We start from the raw sequence: 17,787 nt of genomic DNA on the forward strand, positions 1-17,787 counted from the left end.
TAATAGAGTTTACATAAGTCAAAGTTCTAATAGATTGGGGCGGTCCGGTGGCCGAGTAGGTTCAAATTCCATTCAGTCCACCTACCCCCGGGCTTGACCTAGTGAGTAGGACAGACTTGACTATCCAGCGTCGGGTAAAATCAAGTAACTCCTTCTTCTTTGGCAATACAACCTTGAAAGGTCTCGGCCTACCATTTTTGGCTTTCTTGTGACTTGATTTTACCCGTAGCAAAGTAGATAGCTCTGCGTACAGGGAGGCGCGGTCTGGATGGGAATTGAACCCCGGTCCTGCCGTGTGAAGACCGGCACCGCTGTCACCTCGGCCACCGGATCGCCCCAAAAAATCAAATCACAGGGAGCTAAAACTGGCAGGATCTTTCGAGGTTTAGCGGCAAGGAAGAAAAAGCAGTTCCAATAGATAATAGCCAGAGCCCTGATTACTTTCATCTTGTCGAATAAATCTATTAAATTGATATTGGTGCTTTTTGTGGCTCGAAGTCGATTGGCTACACGTGTTGTTTGGTGAATATCCAGCTCAAGAGCGGTTTTGTTCTAGATCGCCAAATGAAGTAGTTCTTTGGCGAACTGATTAGCCAAATATGTGACGACGTTAGCAAGTGCTGGCGAAATACTCCTTGACTGAGTGTTACCACAACTTGAACTCCGAATATCTCGGAGTTGTTTTGAGCACATCTTCTATAAGCAATTTGAGGCACCAGCTTCGGACGCAAAATTTCAGACCAATGTTCTGATATAACTTGGGATTTTCGTTCTGTCACATAGCCTAATGAATGTTATTAAAAAATAGTATCTCCAGCAGTTGCTGCCGTTTCGGTATGATTCTTCTTCTTCCTGGGCCCTGCAACCACCAGAGGTCTCGGGCTGCCATTGCTGGCTTCCTGTGATTTGTTTTTACCCATAGCTGAATAGTCAGTCCTGCTGGATAGACCCCCTGTCTGGATGGAATTTGAACCCCTGTTCTGAAGGAGATTTTTTCCGGTATGTTTAGTTATCATAAATTCCATTGAAATGTTGGAGTGAGTTGATGACAACAGTCTGGTTAAAGACAAGGCAAATGCTAGAGCCAATACCAAATTTTTCAAACGCTCTTCAATGTTCCTACTAAAGGGGTACTTTTCACAGATATGTCGTCAAAGGAATGCTTCTTTCTAAATCTCACTTTGACTCTAATATCAGTATGTGAATATAAGAAAATGTATAAGCCCATTTTTTTAATTTATATATAAAAACACATATCGTACCTCCAAGGTTGTTTTCGTCAAACAAATTCATTAAATGTAATAAAGTATTATATAATTGATAAAAAGTTACTCTCATGTCATATGATATGATTCAAATGACTTGATGAAATATTATAAAACGTATAAAAAGACACCAAAGATTTCCCTCTCCATGGCGAAGTTAAGCCTCTTCCAATCATTCATCAAAACATTATCCATATTTTACAATACAAATGTCAATCAAATTGAACCAAAAAAAAAGTTTAAGTATGTGCGTATTATAAACAACATTTGGCACGGTAGCACAACAAAACGTAACTTAAATTTTTACAATTTAGTTCCCATCGAGCAGGACCGAACCCGGACAACGGTCATCGTAAAAACATGCAGTAAAAACTCAAACAAAAAACGTTTTTATTTCTTTCTCAAACATTCCCCACGTTCCTCATGCACTGTAGCATTCGATGATGGAAGTAAAAACCGCTGCAGAAACCAACCATCTTTTCAACATTCACATTCTACTCCAGATTTATCCCACACGGGCTCGTACCAGCGCTGCGAAAACAAAAGCTTCTGACATACCTTGAAAATATATTTTATCCCACACCCGGATCCGCATCCTACCGTATCTATGCACGGTTTTGAAGTGCAAGCTCCCTTAGCCGACCCTGGATGCTGTGTACGTGTGTGTGTGACTCGTTTTTTTCGGTGCATTCAGTTTTTGTTAAACGTTATCGCCACGCATTCGGAGCAGCAAGAAATCACTGATCACTGACAAAAATTAATTCACAATCCGCCGAAGAATTCTCATCATCCCATCAGCGTTTGTGACGACGGCGAAGGCTCGTCGTTTTTTTTTTTGTGCGGCTTTCGGTGGCAATTTTCTCATACCACGCTGTGTCGCAAGAAAAACCCTCAACTCGCCAACTGCCAACTCATTTCGTTTTCTTTGATTCATCACTGAAAACCGGGCCGAATATCTTGGTGGGCTTGCAGGGGTTTTTTTGCAACTGATGAACCGAATGACTTTTTAAGGTGATTTTTACCGTAAAACAATTGGACGGACGGTTTGAAAAAAACAGGCCCTCAAAATAAAGCACACAGACAGGGTCGAAAATCACGGCTGGAGCAAAAATAATGAGACTAAAAACGCGCATGCTCACCCATTTCCGTTTTTGCCGGGAGGCCCAGTGTAATACGCTGGCTCGTCAATTTAGAGGGTTTGAGGCGATCGGTTCGCGGCGATTTTTGTCCTCCGGCTCACTTAATTCGGCAAAAAAACTATGAAATTTTGGTTTTATAAATGTCTCCAATCCGAAAAAGAAAAACGCTAAAAAATCAGACGGACATATTTTCACTCTGTCTCGCACAAACTTTTTTCGGGATGCACTTCCTTATGGCCGCGTTCACAAGGCATGCGACGTGATTATCCTGATGGAAGTGATGGAGTATGCTGCAGTGAAACGATGCGCGAGGAAGAAGAAGAAGAAGAAAAACAGCCGAGATCCCAACCACACCACCGAGACCGAGAGGATGTTTGTGATCGGCAAATATTCCGGTAGAAGAGCCATTCGACACCGCCACAGTCCGCCTTCGATCAGCGCCGATTGCTGAAGCCTTTTTCCCTGCGATCCCCAGCGCTTTTTTGTTTGCACGCCCTTTAAGGGCTCCGTCACTGGTCAGTGGTCTGTCGGATCTCGTTTTTTTGTGACCCTCCTTCCACAGCACAGCCTCAGCCGAAAGGATCAGAGATTTCTTCACCGTTTCTAGTGGGTGATCTTCAGCACCGGAGTACTTGGGACACGATGGTCAACAAAACGCGCTAAAACCCCGCGTGTCCACAAAAACACAACCGAGCTGCGTTGCACTCAAATTGTTTTTCGAAGTTTGAGTAGGCTTTTCGTACAGCGCTTAATCGGTTCTTGTGTGTCCTTTGAGGAGGAGTTGACGCTTGCTTTAGAGTCCTCGGAATGGAAGATCGAATGAGCTGGATCACTTTTTCGATCAACTCTTGTGTCTTTCTGCGCTGTTGCTCCGTTTTCGAACAAGCGGACGTTATCGTTCCCTCTCCGCAATCGAATTCTTTTTGTGTGACAAGTTATGGGCGAAAAAAAATGGAAGAAAATGCTCCAAAAACTTGTAGCCTGTGGTTTTTGTGCATCGGTGTCAAACATTCTTCTACGCAGCTTATGATGCACAGATCTCGATACAGATCTCGGCCGGTGATGATGTGCCAGTGGTTACGATACGATATCCTTTTGAAGACCACCGTTCGGTTTGGATCGGCAAGATGTCTGCTGCAACAGTCCCCGAAAAAACAGTGTCTTTAAAGTAATGTTTTGAATAAACCAACTCTTCATCCCGTCTCGTCGGACTGGGGAACGGGAGGCAACAGCAGCAGACGATCGGGAACGATCTCCAGGGGCAAGATTTATTGGTAGTTAAAATAAACGAAGCGATGCTCACATGCGTCGAATCGGGAGAATGAAGCACCGTTTAATGCACGATTTCGGCTCGTTAAAAATTATGGATCTTTAATCGGTTGCCGGATGACATCGAACGGGGCTCCATTACGATGTGGTGAATTGGTTCTCGAAAAGCGGGCTGGATCCGCCAGTTGCTGCTGTTGCCAGTAGAGCGTCAAAATCCACTGATCAAATCACTTTCACTTTCCATAGAGTGCCCTGAACATACGTGCTCTTCAGGCTATTCCTACAATGATCACATTCATTCGCACGATGCTTAGAAGCTGACGAGCCTGAGGCGAGAGCAGCCAGAAGAAAAAGTGTCTCAGTTGATCTCGAGGAACGAGACAACGAAGTTCTCATATCGTGTCATAAATCCATCACACCACCTGTATCTTCTCCCTTCCCACTGCTCCTCCCATCCTCGAAAGAATCCAAATAGCCTAGTAAAGGTGATTTCCGGCCCGCTCCTTAACGGGGGTGATGGAATGCTGAACGTGATAAACCACGCACAGAAACGAGAAAAACGCACCGTAGACGAGTTGAGGATGATTTCCAGCAGACAGAACAGACACGGGACGTGTGACGGCCAAGGTGCATTATTTGACCCGTTGCGTTGCTCCTCTTTTTATCTTCAATTTACTGTCGTCTTCGTGTGGCAGGCCCGGGGCAGGCTCCCTAACATCGACTCGCCTGTTGACGCGTGAGCCAACAACGGGAGGGTTGCCCGTAAGGTGTTTACAGCATTTTTATGGTGAGTAGCTCGGTGAGAGAGTAGCTTTCGGTGTACTGTTTGAGTATAAAACATCCATTAAGCATGGGGTTTAAAAATGTTTTTTTCCCCTCTTAAATCGATTAGATCGTGCGGCCTTTGGGGTGCACTTGGAGGAGGAAATGCATATGCAACATCTTGTTCGGTTCCGATCGTTAGGGCATTCGGCAACGGACCTTTAAGCATTTAAGCATGCTTTTTTATGATTTTTGCTTATGCGAACTGTGTGCAAGTGAGCAAGCCAAGTGATAAACAATACTTCCAGGCAAGGGAATGTTTGTGAGGTAAGCAATAATTGTTGAGGATTATACTAAGGTTTGAAATGAGGACTTAATAATTTTGCAGAAAAAAAATCCCAGTGATTTTCTCTTGAAGTGATTCCTCCCATAAAAAGGGATCCACGAATTGCATGGATGCTTCTTCCCAGTTTTGGAGAATTTTCTTCTTGAACTGATCCAATGTAGCGAACTTATATAAAATCAGCTTCAAAGTCATATAGGACTTAACTTAGAAACTTGAGGATTCTATTCCTAAGAGCTAGGATGTTGCAAAATTTTATCATGGAAGTCAGTCAAACTAGCTAGACACCAGATAGGATCAAATTTGTGAATGAGCGGTTTCTCCACCTTCCTGGAATATTAAGTGCTAATCACCGAATAATCTTTGGAGCTTGGGGTACCGAAACCTAGTCAGGTCCGACGACAAAAACATACTTCAGCTAGATTCCCACTACCTCCACCAGACGTACTGCCTACAACCAGAAGTGTTATGTTGATTTTTTAGAGGTTGATTTTGTAGAGGTTTTAAGAGATGTTCATAAGAATGCTGTCCGTTTTGTCACCAACAAAGTCCTTACCAGCGTACCGAGAGAAGATCTTTGCTCTATTTGAGGCAACCACCTCTTTTTAGTAGACCACCTCAGAAATGTTAAGCTCCCTACGTCTTTTAAATGGCCTATGAATGCTTCAGAAGTCCTACTTTAATGTGAACAGTGAGAACATCAGAATCACCTCCCTCAAACTCTCGCCTCAATGTAGTTCTTTTCACTTCAAATGATTGCCCAATGCTGCCGATCAACTTGGTCGTGATCATGTCAAAGGTCCGCTTGACTCTATGTCTTCAGAATTTTACACTTCTTCTTCTTCTTTGGCCTAACAACCTCTTAAGGTCAAGCCTGCCATTTCTCGCTTACTAGACTTAATGATACCACGTAGTTGGATCGTCAGTCCTATCACTACGGGGGAATGATCTGGATGGGATTTAAACCCCTGTCCTGTTGTATGATAACCTGTGCCGTTGTCGCCTTACCATTGTTATAGATTTGGAGCCATATCTGACGCTAATACCATTATCAAATAAGTATCTCGTGAATGTCTATCAAGAGATGTCCGGATGTAGTGTTGTATCGATTCTGCAAAACTTCCAGTCATTTACTCGCTCATCTGTTAGTTTTTCAAAGTGATCAACACTCGACAGCTGCTACCACCCTAAAAGTTGCAACAGTTACTTCAATGGCTTAATTACCTTGACATAATGTTTTATGCCCAAGAATGAACATCTTGCCTTCTCGCTGGACGCTGCACATCGGCACTGTCACCACCATGCACGCATTCATTCATCTTTTCCAATGCCGATACCGTTGCATTCCATTCTGCACTTCTTCCACGGGGCATCCATTTCCCTTCCTTCATGGTTGTTCTTCCCACTCTTCCAAGGATTGTCTGAGCCGTGAGCATACTTCTCCATCCCCAGGGTGATCCAGGCCGATTAGTTCAAATCAGTTCCGCTTTCTTCGATTTCTTTAGGTTCTTTATTCTACTACAAAGAAGTCACGAAAGAGGACCCAAGATAGAAGGAACGATAGAGAGAGAGAGAGAGAGCACACCTCTGAAATGATATGAAATAAAGCAAAAGCGAAACAAAACGATATGAATCCGTTCGATGCGCCGATTCTTCGATTGGGATTTTCTGTTTTTATTATTGTTTCCATTTTTTCCTTCTGTCTGTCCTCACCTCACCGGACCGACCGCTCCATCCCATACCCCTGCTCTCCTCGCCAAAGCATTCCGCGTCACGCCGATTTTAAAACCAACGTCGATGTTATTTATATTCATCGAAATAGACATGTTACACAGCGGGTGTTAATTATATTAACAACAGTACGAACAATAGGGTCCGGCATCGTCGAGGAGGTCTGCCCGGACACAAATGCTTGCTTTGCCGCCCCCGAGGGCTCATCGGCATGTGGTCCCGCACGGCCGGTGAAGAAGAAGACGATGATGATGATGATGTAGCCTGATGGTCACCGAAAAGCGCATCATCTTCAGCGCTTTGAAGGGTGCACAACAGGGGCTTAAAATGTCTCACACGTCGCCGGTGAGCTTTTGCTGTTTGCCGCGTGGTTTTGTTCTCCTGCCAGCCTCTGCCACACACGGAAGCTCGCGTCGTGGTTTGCCGCCCCGTTGGGTGTGTGTGTGCGAAATTGCGTCGGACCAAACCAAGTTGCAACTTCCGCAGCTTGCGTCGAGGGTAGGCTATCTCTTGCTGGCCACCAGCAGAAGCAGCAGCAGCAGCAGCAGACCACATACGGTGCGACGATGGCTTTGTGGCTGTGATCATTAGGAAGAATTCACACATCTTCCCTGTCCACCTCGCTGGCGGATGCACTTTCCCGATTGTGTGGTTTTGTGAGGCCCTCATCTGAATAGGGTTCCGAGCCTGGCACTGTGACTTAGTTCTGAAGATGATCTAGACGTAACTATTCAGCAAGTAGCGATCGAGAAAAAAAAAACGGAAAACCTCAAGCCACGGACGGACAAAGTGTTACACACGCACATACACTTAATGATAGAGGAAATTGACTGTGAAAAATATTATAAATGATACGAACGTGAAATGCACTTTTGCGCACCGAGATTAAGCGAGGCGAAGCAGCAGCGGCCTAGCATTCCTTGGGTCAGGCGAATGCTTCAGGCAACCCATCAGCTTCCTTCCTGGGCCGTGGTATGTCGGTTTTTGTGGTTAAGTTGTCTGCGAGGCCTTGATGGTTTTGTCACTTTGCCACCTCAGTGGGGAGCTCGTTATGCTTCTCCCGCATAACGTCAGCAGGGAGAAATCAATCTTGCCGGCCCCTTGTCCGCCGACCGTGCCAACTCGAACCCACAATGATGCGATAATTTATTATGTCGCTTTGATTGGCAGCTGGCAATGAGGACGCTCACTATCTCGTGCTCTCACGAAGCGTTGGCATTTACGTGATGCATTAGTGCAGGATGCATCTCTGGGTGGCTTGTGCGTCTTGGGTTCCGGCTAGTTGAAGAAGCGCTGGGCGTTCTATTTTCAGGAAGCTGGACCTAATTTTCACTCGCACGCTCCACTCTCATCAACCGGCACCGAAAAATCGTCGGCTCGAGTTCAAAGCACCAGCTGGGGAGGAAAAAAAATGCACCAATGGAGAGTGATACGGGGCGGTAAATTGAAAGTACATAAAATCAGCCCCCTAATTGGCAGTTTAAAAAAGGTTAATTGACCATTAAAACAGCAAGGAATGGCGCTGGGCGCACGCAACGGCAACACACACGCCTGGCGCATTCGAGCATCGGCCCATGTGAAAAACGGGTGGAAAGTGGAATGCGAGCGGACTGAGGTGGACTTTTGGGAAAGAATTTGCTAGGCACTAAATTCGAAACGCTCATGGCTTTGATGTTCTTGACTAGCATTTTGGAAACGGATCGGCATTAGGTGGTTTAAGGGGTTTAGTGCAGTCGATCAAATGCGTGGAGCTCGCGAGTGCGGATGAAATCATGCTGCTTGCTGCTCGTAAACTTGCTGAATGTATCGTCCAGAAATTCGGGTCGAATTGTTTAGACTAGAAGGGTGAGATGTTTATTGCTAAATTTATTAATGCATATTTTCCCAAACAAACCAACAATTTGCCCAAGTGGAAGGTGTAATAAATAAGTTTATTTATTTAGATGGTTTGGCAAACGAAATTAGTTTTGATCAGCTGAATTCTTTATTCAATTCGAAGCACATGTTTAATATCATGTGGGTAGAATTGATTTTTAAAACCATTTTCGGTATTTATCCGATTCTTGTCGTAACGATGTTTTCCCGGAGTAAATATTTACCCCTGGTGAGTAGCTCTTTCTCATCCCAAAGAATCTCACCCCCGTAAGCAACTCACCCGGGTGAAGCAAAATGAACACGCTCACACTCACCGCCACCGGAAGCGAGAGAGAAATCGTGTCGGTCGTCTCATGCACAATGGCAGCACGCTTTAGAAGCGAGATCGAACCACAGAAGGTGGAGCCTGCTTGGATGTTCTTACTTTCCACGAATCGAACGATACACAAAAAAGAAATCAAAACGCGTTTTCGCGCCGATTCGTGTTTTTCTTTTCTGTTGAGGAATTTATTAAAGTGTTTTAAGTCCCCCTAAAAAAACGGATGGGACTTGTTCATTCGCAACCACTGTTCATTTCTAGCAACAGTCAAACATCGAACAACTTTTGCAACTTTTTGCTCTAGATGAGCGTTTGTACCGGGCTGGGCTGGTCGCTATTAGTATCGCATCGTGTTAGTGTGCAAATTGGCGATAATCATAAGGCCACACACACACAGGAAGAGCCCGGAGGCTATCGCTGCATTCGATGCAACGTGTGAGGTCGTCAGGCAACAAGACTTCCACGACTTGGTTGGGTGATAATGCGGACTGCGTTTTATTTTAAAAAAGAGATGGAAAAAAGGTTAAAAAAACGTTATGTTTATGTAAATATGATAGAGATAAGACTTATTAAGTCAGCACAGCTAATGGGCTGCTCAAAAGCTTGTTCGAGGTAAGAAATATCATAGCCAAGTTTGCAGATAAATTAAGACCCTGCTGTAGGTAGTGGCACACTCAATAGGTGGATAGAAAACAGGACCAATTAAACTGGCTCCCCCCCTTCCCTTTCAGTTACACGCACCACAACCTGCTCGCTATGCTAATAAATCCTTATCATGTTAATCACTTGCCGCACTTGTCGTACACCGTTGCACTGATGCAACGTGTTGTCGGTACGTCTTCGCCCGTGACCGTGATTGTGCAATTTATACTCTCCCTACTCTGCATCGGGTTGGAAAGGAACCTGATTAACCGTAATTGTAATCAACTAAACTGATGAATGAGGTACGAAAAGTGTGCCTTTAAGCATGTTCCTAGACCGCAGCGGGGGAAACAAGAGCCGCTCGAATTGAGGTGTAACGAGATCATTTCCGGGCACCAGTGAGCACGCAATTCGTCCAGCCGAGAATTGACTGAACAAATTGTACAACCATTACATCCAATTGTTTACAAGGAAGTCGTGCGTGGACTAGCGACCAGGTAAATACACTTATAGGGGGAGTGAAAAGAATAGGAAGAAGAACCAGAAAACAGCCAACTTTGAAGAGAGTCCCCGAAAAAGTGTTTCAAACCTCCTAGCGTCGTGCCCATCCTGTCCACAAAAAAGGGTGAACCTAGTCACACCGGAACTGCGACTCGAAAGGGGCTGGCATCGGCATCCGGTGATAATGGGTACATCAAACAAATCAAAATTCCAACGGCGGCCCGCCCGAGGTTCTGGTTTGCATCGTGGTGTAAAACAACCGAAAAATTGAAATCGAATGGTTGGGCTCGCGTCAAGCAATTAAACGCCGTCGAACGTCTTACTTTTCCGCGGCTCGTACCGGGTTATCTTTTGTTTAACCAGCTCAAACAGTTCGAATTAGTTCGACAAACAGTCCGGGGGATGCGGTGGGAAGATGTCGGAAAGACGAACCTAAAGCGAGGAAGACTTCGATTGCTGGCTCACTGTTGTTTTTTCGTTGAGAACTCCTCATTCCATTGTTTAGAGCTTTGGAATGATACAAGCACAATTTGAGATTAAAAATTGGAATCGAGACTCTGAAAACTAAGCTCCAAGAAAGCCTCAAAGTAGCATAGACTAGCATCAGTATTGCTTGTAAACAATTCGCTCGAAGGCGAATACAGGGCAGAATAAACTAATTACTTGCTTTATCTAATCTCCATTGATAAGCGAAACGAAAACGGCCTTTAAACAGTGGAAGAGTTAACCCAAGTCTTGGAGGAAGTCTCTGGTGCGTTACCTTTGATGGCTTAAAAGCGCTAAAACACACCAGCCCCAGCCGATGGTTCTCTTTGATGGATTTGACTCATCCGTCTGACGGAATAGTCCCGGAATACCCTACCTACTTCGTTTGTATATCCCAACTCAACACACACACACACACACTCTGTAAAGTCGGAGTAGTTAAATAACCTTCTTCCACTATCGTTCCCCGACTTCACGTTCCTCTAGCCGACTCCACCGAGGATCGAGTGTGTCATGGGAAAATGTTGCACCGCCTAATTGGTTAGGCCCGACCGGATCCGGCTCGATTGGTGGATGGAATGAAGAAGCAAAATGGAAGCATAAATGGCTCTGCGCAAACAGAGCACAAACGGCAATTAATTGTTGGCGCAAGAAAATTGACTTGCGTAAGTCCGTACTCGTCTTCGCCGGTAGGTAGGTTTGCGAACGGCAATTCCACCGCTCCTACTCCAACCGCACCATCACCGCGAGGTTTAAATTGTCACTTTTGAAAGCTTGACGGAACGGGAGTCGGACTGACAAAAGCTCGTTCGGTACAATCCGATTCGGCTCAGGGAGACGAAGCTAAAGGAGTTGTTTATTTGCCAAGCAATCGTGTCCAGGAGGTGGTGGGAACGGGTGGGAGGGGAAGGAAAGGGACTGCGAATTGGAATTGTCCCACACAAGTGCTCACTGCACACGCTCGAGCGCTTTGAAAGCGATGAGCTGTAAAGCAAACGTTCATGCCGTGCTGAATGGTTTCCATTCATCGTGCGGTGCGCGAGAAAATAAAATTTACAAGGAGGAGGTAGGGAGGAAGAGTAGGGGGGGTGCAAATAGTAAGAGTCGAATGAGTTTCTATGCAAATGCCACCAACAACGCGCCGGTTGACCACCGGCGGAGGGCACCGATTCATTTCGACCGTAGTTCGAACAAATTCCACCCTCACGCCACGAAAAACCCACCCACCGGTGGTTGCACACAACAAAGACACCGACTGTGTGTGTGCGTGTGTGTGAGTACGTGGTTTTCCAACCCCCCCATCACAACGGGGTTTTTTGGGGTCAGCAATGTTTATGCCAAAGACACACATGTTCGGCTGGAATTGATGCTTTTCGTAGGCAAATACGCGTGAAATGTATTTTTCTGCAGAGGATGGTGCAATCGAACGTGATCGGGTATCAGGACGAAAAAGAGAGAGAGAGAAAGAGAGATAAAGAGAGAGAGAAATAACAGAGCGAACGAAGCGAACGAAGTAAGCGGAAAACTTATTAGCCGTAAACGCAAGCATAAAAGTAGCTGGTAATCATGTAATAAACCATAGTAACCACCAGGTAGGCATGGAGGCCGTATGTGAGCCTACTTTGCGTCGCAGTTTCTGCTTCACCAACAACAACCCCGAGCGCCCTAGGAGCGCTCATCCAGCTAAAGACAACCTTCGACATCGATGCGTTTCGTTCGCACCTTGTCTGCCGTTCCTTGTCCATACTATCGCGCAGCTCCTTCGTAAGGGTACGCGGTCTGTACTTTACAACGTCCCGAGGCTTGTTTTTCTCATTCGCACAACTTTTTACCACAACTCGAGCCAACAGTTCTTTACCGTCCGATCCAGACTCCCCATACCAAGTTCCTGTCACAGGATCTCACTTTAAGATAGTCCAATGCCGATGCCGTGCATAATATTGTTCGTCGCGTGCTATTTTCGGACGGTTTTCTGTTTTCCGTTTTCTAATGCTCGCTTGCAGGGTGGGAATCCGGGGAAATTGGATCGCAGGAGAGGGAGCGGTTAAATCAACTTAAAGCGGTACCGTGTAGGTGGCCCTCCGACTTCGATGGACAGTGACAGGATGTGCCGAGCGACGATGGTGATGATGAGCCCTTTGATGTTGCGATAAGTGTGTGCGCGAGACTGAGTGAGCGATTATGGGTGGAATTATTCTGTGGCAGGTTCCGCCATCCTAGTGGCTACGGGGGGAATGCAATGTCGGATGCGAACCGAAGCCGCGGCTGTCGCGTTCCGGTACGAGGTTAATCATTCAAATTCGTAATGTCCGTCGTATCCGGCTATCCAGCACACGCCGGGGAGCGTTGGTATGCAAAACAAAGAATTACTGACGTATCGGGAGCAGTGCGGGAGTTTTCATTCACTCACTTCTTCAATCTACCGGAAAACTGCTACCGACTTTACTGGCCTGGTTGGGGTAGGAACTGGCGATGTAGAGAGCACCAGTGTTAAAGGATTAAAGTGTTGAAGCGCGTTACGCGATGAGTGATGTGCTTATGCTAGGCGTGTAGCATCCGGAAGCCGAACTGTTCTGAAATAAGGAGGGGTTTTCCCCGGTTTTTGGTGGATAAATTGCAGAATTAGAAACGTCACACGTCAAGCTAACCCGGTGAGCGAACTGACGAGGTACAGGTGAATTGGTAATGTTGAATGTGCCCCGTCCTACCCCTTTATTTTCACGTGGAGCACACGCGCGTTGGGCTTATGAAGATGATTAAAATCGTTAAAGTTAACACACGCGATAATTGGTAATAACATTGCCGGGAACCCTTTTTCGGTCGTGTTGTTTGGGGTGAATATTTTGTTTGAATTGAATTTTAATTTAAGCAGACGGGTTGGCAAATCAACAAGCGATAAATAATTAAAGTTGCAAAGTGTCCTTATCGAAGGGGTAAGGTTTTAACGAAAAGAAGCGATTTCAAAGGAATTTTATTGCATGTCTTATTTATTGCTTCTTTTTGAAGCACTCTTTATCATTGTTTTGTGCACAGTGAATATTCTGTTCTACAATGTTTTTAGTGAATTTGCTTTATAAGTCTGCTAGTTATCTCCTAGAGAAAATATCTCCTAGAACTTCCTACGTGTAATCAAGTTTTTTTTGGCATTGTAAGCAGTATTGAACGATAAGAAGAAGTGGAGATCAACATAAATTAATTCAAAGGGACCTGTTTGTGGGGGAATGAAGGGAAGGGAATGAAGCAATAGAAGGCTTCTTGCTATCAGCATTTATTGGACCTGTTTGTCGATGGGTGCATCCGTTACTTGCGAGTAATTTGTGTGGAGAAATGTTTCTTAATATCTTTGACTCATCTTGTTATTATCAGCTGATTGAGATCACATATAATCATTGGTGTGTCAAATTTTTTTTTGCGATGGCATTATTAGTTAAATCGGTCGTTTAGTAGCTACATTGTCGAGCAAATTAAATTATCTTTATCTCTACAGAAAATCTCTTGGTCAGCCTAGTTGAATCCTAGAGTTTTCATACGTTGTACGGAGCCCTAGTAATGACTGAATCCTAGAAATGCTTAGTATCCACCGTACTGCAGTAGTTCAGAATTGTACCAAACACGATATAAAAAATCTTTAAAGGACCCAACAGCTATGACATGCCTTGCAGTACAAAATTTCCTTTAGCAAGGATTTAAAAAATATCGAAAATGTTCGTGACTAAGGTAAAGCTAGTTAGTAAACTGTAACAGAGCTAAGGCTCCTTGCTCCTGAAACTGGTTGATAGAGACTTTGAATATTATTCTTCTTTGGCACTCCAACCTCGATCGATCCTGCCATTTCTGGCTTTCCTTAACTTAGCTGGATAGTTAGCCCTGCGAACGGGGAGCCGGTTCGGGGTACGTCTTCTCTGTAAGGATCAGTACAACCTTCGGCATGCTTGTCTTAGTTCAAGGATTTAATTAATGTTTCCAAATATTTTATTTTCAGGAGTCGTCCATCAGTCATAGCAAGGCTCTCTCCATTATTTAAGAGCACAGCATAATTTAATTAATATTATTAATGTTAATCTGAAAGTCATACTGTTATAAGTTTATTGGAGGGCAATCAATTTAAATCAACTTTTACTTAAACTCTTCTTTCGAAAATCCAGAGCGACAGAAAGAGTTTTCAAGCAAATAAATATGTTAATAATTAAACAGCTACTGAAACTTACACTTATTTTGGTAATATTGAATATTTACAATTCAATGTTTTATGGTATTCAGTTCATTTAACTCAATAATATCATAAAACATTATTGGAAGCCTCACACATTATATTACTTCTTCATCCGCCATTAAGCTGAAGTCTACCGCCTGTCTACCTTCAACATTCCAAGCATCAACGATCAACGCCGGTGGTCCTGGCGGAGATCGATCGAATTATTCACCATATGGGTGCAAAAATTCCACCGCACATATCTCACACCTTCGTGCGGGGATGCTCGAGGGCAACCAGCAACCCGACCCGACCGCAAAGGAATGTTTGCGCCCCAATCGTTTGGCCTTAGCATTAATCCTTCACTCCGCGCCTAACCTACCCGACGATACGATACGCACGCTCGCAGTTTATGGCGTTGCAGGAAACGGTGCATTTCGGTGCATTGATTGTTTATGAGAAATAAATTATCCACGCCTCGGCCCATTCGGGTATTTTATCACCATTTTTTGTTGTTGCTTCGTTTGCTTCTCCTTTACCATTCAATCCTCCAGAGTAACCGAAGCTCCTCTCCGGCAGCCATTTTGGCAGCATCCTGGCAGCGATCGGATGCAATTGTGGTTTGCTGGCAGCTGGCCACCACAACGCGAACATATGGATAGTTTGTTGTGCTTAATGCTGCATCGATCGAGCAGAGGGATCGAGATTGTTGTGAAGAAATATTACCATCGCCCATTATCCGGAGAGCCGTTTGCTTTGCTGCTCGGCCCCAGTGCCAAAGCTTGTAAAATGGTGAAAAGAAGGCGTGTGGTTTAATTCGGTAGGAAGGAAAAAGGAAAAAGCCCGGGACCGAAAACGCAACCGCTGCCCAGAAATCGGAATGGCCACCATGCCATTCCAGCCCACCAAATGGGAATCGAAGAACGAACCTGAACCAAACTGAAAAAAGGACCTCAAAACCACCAAAAACGCAGTGCGGAGTGACGCAATGGAAGTTTGGTGAAAAGTATGTTGAAACAGCAAATTAAAGATGCTACACAAATTACAGCATACGGCATCCACCTTTACCTTCCACGCGTGCTGTTGAGCTATTGTAAAAAAGTGCAGCAAAAAGTACCATCTCATCGTTCGTGCCGGGATTGGACACCGTGTTTTTTGGAAGCTTTTGGAGCAAGACACACAAAAAAACGCAACGAAAAAGGATCAACCTATGGACTTGATAGCCATCACGAAGCCGCAACCACCGGGCCGGGCACGGATAAACCGAAGGAAAGAGAAAATTGATTCTTGGAAAAAAGGGGCCCCCGGAGAATTGGCCGTGATTTCTTCCACCGGCAACCGGGCCGTGAGAGGGTGAGATGAAACAATTTAAGGATAATTATTTTTACTTTGTAACGGACCGCTGCCGAGCCGAGTTAAAAGGAGAACCGCTACTCCCTTTCCGTGCCTCTTTCCACTTCACGGGTGAAATGGATGCTGATTATCTAGGATCGAGTGCCTGAGATGCGTGAGGCTGTTGAAAATCACAAATCTCACCGAATGACACTCCTCGCCCCGGTCAAGCCGTACTGCAGCCAATTTACATATCAGTTTCAGTGCCGATCCGACTCGCTGAGAATGTCGGATTACCATTTCCCTTATCCGGTTGGTTGATGGGTGGTGGGAAAACATGGTCACCCTTGTCCACAGAACCACCACCAGAAAGGGGTTGCATTGATTGTCACACACACACACACACATTTATTGCTTTCCACGATGTATGATTTCCTGTGTCATTTGTCACCCGAAAAGGCTCCTCTGGTCTGGGGAGGATTGGCAAAGGTTTTCCCGATCTGTTTGCACCGAAATTGCGCCACAGCCGTACCAGCATCGAAGCTAAATCCAACCCATCTGCGAACTGCCGGTTAATAATAATGTTAAACACTAATTTTCATGTCATCGGTCGGTCGGTTCGGCACACGTGAGCAGCGGATGCGGACATGCTCGTGCTGCGGTCATTGAAGCGGTGCAGCGGCGCACAACCCCATCCTTCAATAAAAAAAAAAACAACAGTGAACCGAAGAGAACTGGTATGAATTCCTCTTTCGCAGGGAGTGTTAATCGTAGTACGGACAGGAAAAATGGAATTCGCACACGCACACACGCACACACACATCCTGTCAACAGCAAATAAATAAAAAAACGGGCCTAATTGACCCCTTTCTAGTGACGCAGGATTACGGACGCATAATTCACCTTGTTTTGAGAGTGCATTCTCGCGAGTGCCAGAGGAAAAAGTGGGGTGCCGGGTTTTGGTTTTGTGAAGGGTCAAACCCCCTTCAAATTCTAACTGTCGCCCCGATGGCTAGTCGTTTGTAGCGTTTGATAGACGCTATTCGATCCGCGAAGTGATGCGGTTTGTTTAACGATGAACCTGATTTTTGCTATTATGCTGGTTTGGCTGTGTTGTTTTATGATTGTGCTCCAGAACACCCTGATGGAAGAGCTATTATAAGCACGTGGAATAATATTGAATGCACAAAAGAGGTCAAGTACAGATCAAGATAATCGTTCAAGAAAAGAGGTCCAGCTTTAAATGTGAGGAAAAGAATAATGAAAATGGTATTAATTTATCTCGAATTATTTTGATGTCTTAGCGATTTATATGGGACTTTAAATTAAAGATTATTCTGTGTCCAGTAACCAAGACGACTAAGTTTATCAAGCCATTTTATGGTACACCATACTCTGGTAAAGGTAAAGGCAGACACCACACCATACCGTGGTAAAGGCAGACTAACCGACTACGTGATATCAATATGTCTAGTGAGTCCTTATATGGATGGCTTAAACTAGCAAGTCAAAAAGTTTGTTTAAAGATAAATATTTATCATAAAATAGCTAATTCAATATAAAAAAGATAAATGATAATATAACAGTTAATCTAACTTTTGTGAAATGATTTTCAGAGGTAGACAATATAATAAGACCACAAACAATTTTAAACCTTTAAATTGATACTATGATTTACTGAAAATTTACTTAGTTTTTGTAAAGAAAATTTGGAAAACAATTCTATCATTGGATCAAGCGAGAAATATATTCTTACTGTCTTTTTCTTATCAGTATCAACATGCAGTCAAAATATAAACAATACGACCGGGTCGTTCTTAGGGAATAACAATCAAATAACTAATACTCATGGTTTAATTATTAGGACTGTTTATGAATTATAAACTTAAAATCTTTTCTATAATTTTGGGTATCTTTTCTTGCTGTGTTTC

The sequence above is a fragment of the Anopheles stephensi genome, chromosome 3 (assembly GCF_013141755.1).
Source record: "Anopheles stephensi strain Indian chromosome 3, UCI_ANSTEP_V1.0, whole genome shotgun sequence".
NCBI classification, from domain to species: Eukaryota; Metazoa; Arthropoda; class Insecta; order Diptera; family Culicidae; genus Anopheles; species Anopheles stephensi.